This window comes from Pinus tabuliformis, chromosome 2_1 (genome assembly GCF_031772625.1).
Source record: "Pinus tabuliformis cultivar Carrire ecotype Pingquan chromosome 2_1, CPIR1, whole genome shotgun sequence".
NCBI lineage: Eukaryota > Viridiplantae > Streptophyta > Pinopsida > Pinales > Pinaceae > Pinus > Pinus tabuliformis.
In genome coordinates, this window is record NC_142299.1 from 296,383,902 (window position 1) to 296,391,476 (window position 7,575).

Sequence of the window (7,575 nt, forward strand, 5' to 3'; positions counted from 1 at the left end):
TCAATCCCTGGCCTCAAAGCAGTCTTTCAAGAAGATCCAAGTACGCTTGAATCTCTTTGTTTTGTTGCAAGAAGACCTTGGTAGGGGCAGCAAAATCAAGGGTTTAACAACTCTATGAATTTCCAACCCCCACCAAATTGGAATCCTTGGCAACAACCTTGCTCACAACCACAAAATCCTTTCCAAGCATGGTTGCAAAGCATGCAAATGCAAAATCCTTATGGGAGATTTGCCCAATTCTATCAATATCCTCAATCCTTTCAAAATCAGCAAGCTCCCCAACTTCCAAATCAAGGTCAACAATTGTCATTGCCATTCCCCCAACAACAACAACCTCCTCCACAAAATCAAAATTCTCAACTCTTGCTACAATCTCAACAGAGGCCAAATCAACTTCCTTCTCAACCTCAACCAAACCCCAATAATAGGAATCCTCAAAGTGCTTATGTGATGGAAGGTCAACCATTCCCTACCTATATGGTTGTTCCTCTCAATGAGGTACAACTCAGATCAGGTAGAATCCTAGACCAACCTTCTACAAGTGCTCAACAACCAAGCATTTCCGAGGAAGAATCTCTCAAAGTCAATAAGGGTTCTGAAGCATCCCTTCAAAACCCAAGCATTCAAGAAAAAGAAAAAGAATCAACTCCCTTAGTAGAGCAACCCACATCTTCAGCTACTCCTCCTTTTCCTGAAAGATTGCAAATTGACAAAGGAGTGGAGAAGCAGATTTGGTTGCCTGACTATAGCTTTCTAGATGAATTGAAAAATGTCTGTATCAAGATTCCCTTGTTAACAGCCATTAAGGAGATTCCCATTCTAGCAAAGACAATAAAGGAGTTGAGTTTGAAAAAAACAATAAAAAGAACCAGAGATACCAAAAGGATACATCTAGTTGGAAAAATTGCAGACATTATGATGGGTAAAATTACCATGCAAAAATATGTGGATCCCGGTAGCCCTATTGTTAAAACTCATATTAATGGGGTTGAAATCCCAAATACCTTGATTGACTTAGGAGCCGCTATCAACATCATGAGTAGACAGACCATGGATCAGTTAAAACTTCCTAACCTTCTCTTTACACCTACTTTGTTGCAACTTGCAGATAGATCAATCATTAAACCTGATGGTGTATTGGAAGATATTCCAGTCTCACTAGACTCTTGGGAATATCCAGTTGATTTTATGATTTTAACTCCCAAGAACAATCTAGGAGGACATCCTCTTATTTTAGGAAGACCTTGGCTGGCCACAGCTGATGCTTTCATAAGTTGTAGGTCTGGAGACATGTATATATCAGATGGTAATTCTACCAAGAAATTCAACTTGTATCCTCCCGCAAAGGCAATAACAGAAATAGGAGAAGATGAGTGGATTGATGTTGAGGATACTCTTCAACCTGTTCTAACCATCTCTGAGATTAGTGAGGACAGTCAAATTCTAAATACATTAGAAAATTTTGAGATACCTTTAGAATATGACTCTTCACAGTTTCAGTTAGATGCAGACATTGAATATCTCTCCTCTAGACAGATGTCTCTCTTCTCAATGGAAGAGTTTGGTAGTTCTACAGTTGAAATCTTTCCAGGAAAAACATTAAACATTAACAAGAACTTGGAAAGACTACAACAAGAAGAATTAACTAAACTGTTGCAAAAACATTCCACTGCCTTTGCATGGGAATATACTGACATGAAAGGAATCGACCCTAAGACTTGTATTCATCACATTTATATTGAAGAAAACAGCAGACCTATTAGGCAGCCACAAAGACGGATGAATCCAAATCTTAGGGAAATTGTGAAAGAAGAACTTCAGAAATTGCTCAAGGTAAACTTCATTTACCCCATTTCAGATAGCCAATGGGTTTCTCCCTTGGTTATAGTGCCCAAAAAGAATGGTAAATGGAGAGTTTGCATTGACTATCGAGAATTGAACAAGGCAACCTTAAAGGATCATTTTCCTCTACCTTTTATTGATCAGGTACTAGACACTTTAGCAGGTAAAAAGTATTTCTCATTCTTGGATGGTTTTAGTGGTTACAATCAGATTCAGGTAGCACCTGAAGATCAAGACAAAACCACCTTTACTTGTCCTTGGGGAACTTTTGCCTACCGAGTACTCCCTTTTGGATTGTGCAATGCACCCGCTACATTTCAAAGGGCTGTACTAGGAATCTTCTCAGATCTGATTCATGATTGTGTAGAGGTATACATGGACGATTTCACAGTTTATGGTAATACATTTGAAGAAGCTTTGGCAAATTTGGAAAAAGTACTGGTAAGATGTAAGGAAACAAATCTTTCTTTAAGTCATGAAAAATGTTTTATGATGTTTACTGAAGGGATTGTTTTAGGACATCATATTTCAGGAGATGGAATCAAAGTTGATAGATCTAAAGTAGAAGTCATCTCTAAGTTACCTGTTCCAAATTGCCAAAGGGATGTTAGAAGTTTTCTTGGGTTTACTGGTTATTACAGAAGATTTATTGAAAACTTCACTAAGATAGCATCCCCTCTTTTCAAACTACTTACTAAAGATTGTGAATTTAAGTGGGATCCTGAATGTCAATCTGCCTTTGAAGCTTTAAAGACTAGAATATCTGAAGCACCCATTCTAAGGGGTCCAAATTGGAAACTCCCTTTCCACATTTCTACTGATGCTTCAGATACAGCTTTAGGAGCTGTTTTGGGACAAAAGGATTTGATCCCTTATGCCATTTATTACACAAGTAAGAATTTGACTCCTACTGAGTTAAATTACATTGTTACTGAAAAGGAATTTCTAGCCGTTGTTCATGCTATAAACAAGTTTAGACACTATATAACCGGCTATGAAACCTTTGTCCACACTGATCACTCTGCCATTAGATACCTCATGAACAAACCAGTCACTAATGGTAGAGTTACAAGATGGCTTTTGCTTTTACAAGAATTCAACATAACTGTGTTAGATCGACCAGGTAAATAGAACACAGTAGCTGATTTCTTGTCTAGAATCCAAAACACTAATGAGGACTCTCCTGTAGAGGATAAATTTCCAGATGAATATTTGTTTGCAGTAACTACCAAAACCCCTTGGTATGCTGATATTGCTAATTATTTAGTTACTGGAAAGTTACCTTTACATTTATTTCCTAATGAGAAAAGGAAAATCATTCAGGATAGTTCACATTATTCTTGGATTTCTAATGAATTGTTCAGAACAGGGCCAGATTTGATGATCAGAAGATGTGTACGGGAGGATGAAATGCCTGACATCCTTAAGGCATGTCATGACGAACCTTGTGGCGGACACTTTGCTGATAAGAGGACTGCTTATAAAATCCTTTCATTAGGATATTATTGGCCTTCTCTCTTTAAAGATGCGAAGCAATATGTTAAAAGGTGTGACAGTTGTCAGAGAGTTGGGAGACCAACTCTTTCAAATGAAATGCCACTACAGCCACAGGTATGCATCGAACCCTTCGAGAAATGGGCTCTAGATTTTGTTGGACCAATTAATCCACCATCCAAGCAAAACAGATATATATTGGTTTGTACTGATTATGTTACTAAGTGGGTAGAAGCTATAGCATTGACTTCTGCTACTGAAAATTCAGTTGTTCAATTTTTTTTAAGGATATTTTCACTCGTTTTGGTGTCCCAAGAGAAATTGTAACAGATCAGGGGAGCCAATTTACATCAAGGATGATGGAGAAGCTGATGGAGGAGTATAAGATCAAGCATAGAACATCTACTTCATACCATCCGCAAGCGAATGGTCAAGTAGAATCTACAAATAAAGTTCTTGAAAGCATCATCACAAAGACTGTTCATCTTCATAGAAGAGATTGGGCAGAAAGGCTTCCTGAAGCCTTATGGGCCTATAGAACTACGTGGAGGAACACCACAGGACATTCTCCCTATGAACTTGTTTATGGGAAGGAAGTCCTGTTCCCCATTGAGTTCCAAATCAAGACCTTCAAGACAGCAGTCCAATTGGGGATGAGCTTATCAGAAGCCCAGAAGCACAGAATGGACCAGTTAAATGAACTAGATGAAATGAGACAAGATGCAATTCTAAGGACCGATCTAGTTCAGCACCAAAGAATCAAATGGCATGATCGACATATCAAAGAAAAGAAGTTTCAAAAGGGTGATTGGGCACTCTTGTTTGATTCAAAATTTAAGGACTTCAAAGGAAAATTTCAAACTCATTGGCTTGGGCCATATGAGATTGATGAAATCTTCAATAATGGAGCAGTTAGAGTGAAGACTATTGACGAACTTCAAACTCCCTTTATTGTGAATGGCCACCGGTTGAAAGTTTACCACAAGCCACTTTCAAAAGAGGAGTTTGTTAATTTGTTCCAAGGCGATTCTGAAATGAGGCTGGTGGAGAAGAATTCTTCTCCTCCATTAGCCTAATCTCTGTTTCTTTCAACTTCAGTTCAATAAATTAAAATAAAAAAAAAAAAAAAAAAAAAAAAAAAAAAAAAAAGGAAAAAAATAATAATAATAATAATAAATGTATGAGCCTGAAAACCAATCTCTGATTGGCAGTCTCATGCAGAAAACATGAGGTGAAAATCAGGGTCACCTGACACCTCATGTTTTCCAAAAAAAAAAAAAAAAAATCTCTCTCTCTCTCTTTCATCTCACTTCGCCATTCCACCTCACCATCTCATTCCATCTCACCATCCTCACTTCACCTCACTATTTTCCACCCATTCATCCATTCATTCATTCCATCTTATTTCATTAATAAAAGTTTTTCAGACAACTAAGGTTATTTTATGCAACTAGAGGACACTATTGCAGTTCCCGCAGCTATTTGGCAATTCTGCAGCCATTTAGCCTTTCTGCAGCCCCTCTGCACCTGCACAAAGAAATACAGTCTGTTTGAGAAATTTTTCACAGTTCAGAAATCACCAATAACAAGGAGGAAAGAGTCATGAATAAAGTTGACAAAGGGTTAGTGGCAAATTATTAGAAGGCAAATCAAATGCGGATCTGAGGTATGTTTTAAAATCTTAAACCTATAGTTATTTCATTACGCAGAATTTTCTGGGTTATGTCTTTTTGGCCACTAATTGTAATGATTACCCATTTTCTCTACCACGCGACCACATATCCACGAATCCTCCACGTCTATCAGTTCATGATACCCACGATTTTTGAAATCACATATGGCTGTTTTTGTCATTAAGGTTTTTTTACCCTAATGACGTAACCTACCGTATTACGACTCTCTCAGTCCTCATCCTACAGCCATGTGTTAACTTACAACCAAAATCTGAGAATCTAGCCGTTTCACTCATTATTTCGAAACCCTCTACGCTCATAACACTCCATTTCATGCTGTTCCATTCTCTCATCTCCCTCATTCTGTTTCACTCACTACGATTGCCTCCATAAACCATACTCTGTTTTTCCTCTCTGCTCATTCTGAGAAACAGTGAACATGTATAGCCAGTAAACGTATGTTACGGTTGTATTACGACCGCTAGCCACCGTTTCACTGTGTTAACGCTGTTTATCCAGCATTTAACTCTGTTCAAGCCGTGAATTCTCTGTGTCTAAGGCTGTTGCTAAACCCATATATCCTCTGTTCCACAAAGTCTGAACAAGAACCGAGGATTTACTGTGTAAAGCCACCATCAAAATCGTGTTTTAAACAGAGCTGAGGAGTCAATGGGAAAACTTTTAAGGGCTGAACCAGAAGGTTCGAAATTCTTGGATGCATATCCTCAAGTTGAGGAGGCATTGCAAAAAGCCAATTGGCTACAGTGCATCAAGAAGTTTAAAGGCTACCACAAAGAAGTAACAAAAGCCTTTGCAAGGTCATTCAAAGATAAAGACAGTCAAGTAGAGGTGGGTGATTTAACATTTGCAGTCAGTGAGGGAAGCATAGCAAAGGCTACATCTCTTCCACAAACCGGGGAACGTTGGTTCAAAAACCGGGCAGTCCAGGATCAACAATGGAAGCGATTTTTAAAAACCCAGGTATGGATACAAGTGTTTTCACAAAAGGAATTCCTATCTCTCATGTTAAGGAAGAATGGAAAATTATACTGTTGTTAGTGCAAAAAATTTTCACGTGTGAAGGGAGATTTGGGGTATTATACGTTTATCATGGTAAAATTATGCTGCAATTTCAAGGAGAACATGATATAAATCTTCCCTACTTTCTATTCCAAAGCCTTAGGAAAATGTGTTCCATGGCCCAACGGAATCCACGAAACATTGAAGCATACCTCTGTCATCATAGTCTTGTTAAGTTGTTAGTGGAGGAACAATTAAAAGCAAAACAAGACACATGGGAGAAATTTCTTGTAAGGAATCATTTTGAAGAACCTGGAGAAACTTCTATACCTAGGAAAAGCAGAAGGAAAAGAAAAGAAAGTACCTCTGAGACTGATATCTTAGAGGGAACTGTTCAAGGACAAACTGTAGAGGAAATAGAAGTACATCATCCTGAACCTGAGATTGAGCTTGAACCTACTTAGGACAGTGCTCAAGAGATTATCTCAGAAACCCTCTCTGAACTTGCCAAAGAAGCTGCCAAAAAGAGAAGAGAAGATAAAAAGAAACAAAAGCAAGACAAGGGAAAATCCATAATTCAAGAAACTTATCAGACTCCAGAGCATTCTAGTGATGAAGAAAGAGATAGCCAGCCCTTAGCACAAAGGTTAGCTAAACTCCATGAGAAAATTGCCCTCTCCAAGAAAGTAAAAGTACAAAAACCAAGGAAAAAGGCACAAAAAGAAACACAGAGTGTTGCCACTGTAAGAAGGAGTAGCAGATTGCAGAATAAAGGGAAAGCCACAAGGACACTTTTCATTGATCTAAGCACACCTGAGAAGGGTGCTATAAAAACAGACCTTGAGGATAGTCCACAACGTGAGGCAGCTACTCCTCCAAGGGAGGACAGTCCATTTCAGCCGGAGTTTGAAACTAAAATTGAGCATGAATACAGTCCAAGGAAGTCACCAATTGTTGACCCAGTTCAACAAGAGGTGTACAACTATTTTGAAACATTGGAGCAGAACACTGCTGGCCCAAGTAATGTCATACCTCATGAGCAGCAAATAGACTTACTCAAACAAGAGATCTATGAACTTGAGGTGCTAAACCGCCACATTAAGCAGAGAAATGAAGAAATGAAGCAGCAAGCTGATATTGCCAAAGCAATCCAAGATAACACCTTGCTTCACATGGGCATGTGGCAGAAGAAAAACAGCAGACTCAAGAAGAAATGTAGAAGGCTAAACAGAGCCTTAATCAATTTGAAATTCAGATGCATGTTCAAGAGACCAAAAGTTAATGTTTCCACACAAAGGAAGAAGAGGAGATTGGATGTCTTAGCAGAGGCATCCCAGCAGGTGGATTGAGTTGTGTTTTCATTGCATGAGGACATGCAATACCCTCGGAGTGGGGGTATGTAGAGCCTCTACTCTACACCTACTTGTCTACCATTTTCCTCAGTTTTTCCTCATCTTTTCTTCACTTTTGCCTCATTTTCACTATAAAACCACCCATATCATTACATTAGGTGTCATTAAGCATGATCAAGCAAGTTTTGCTAATG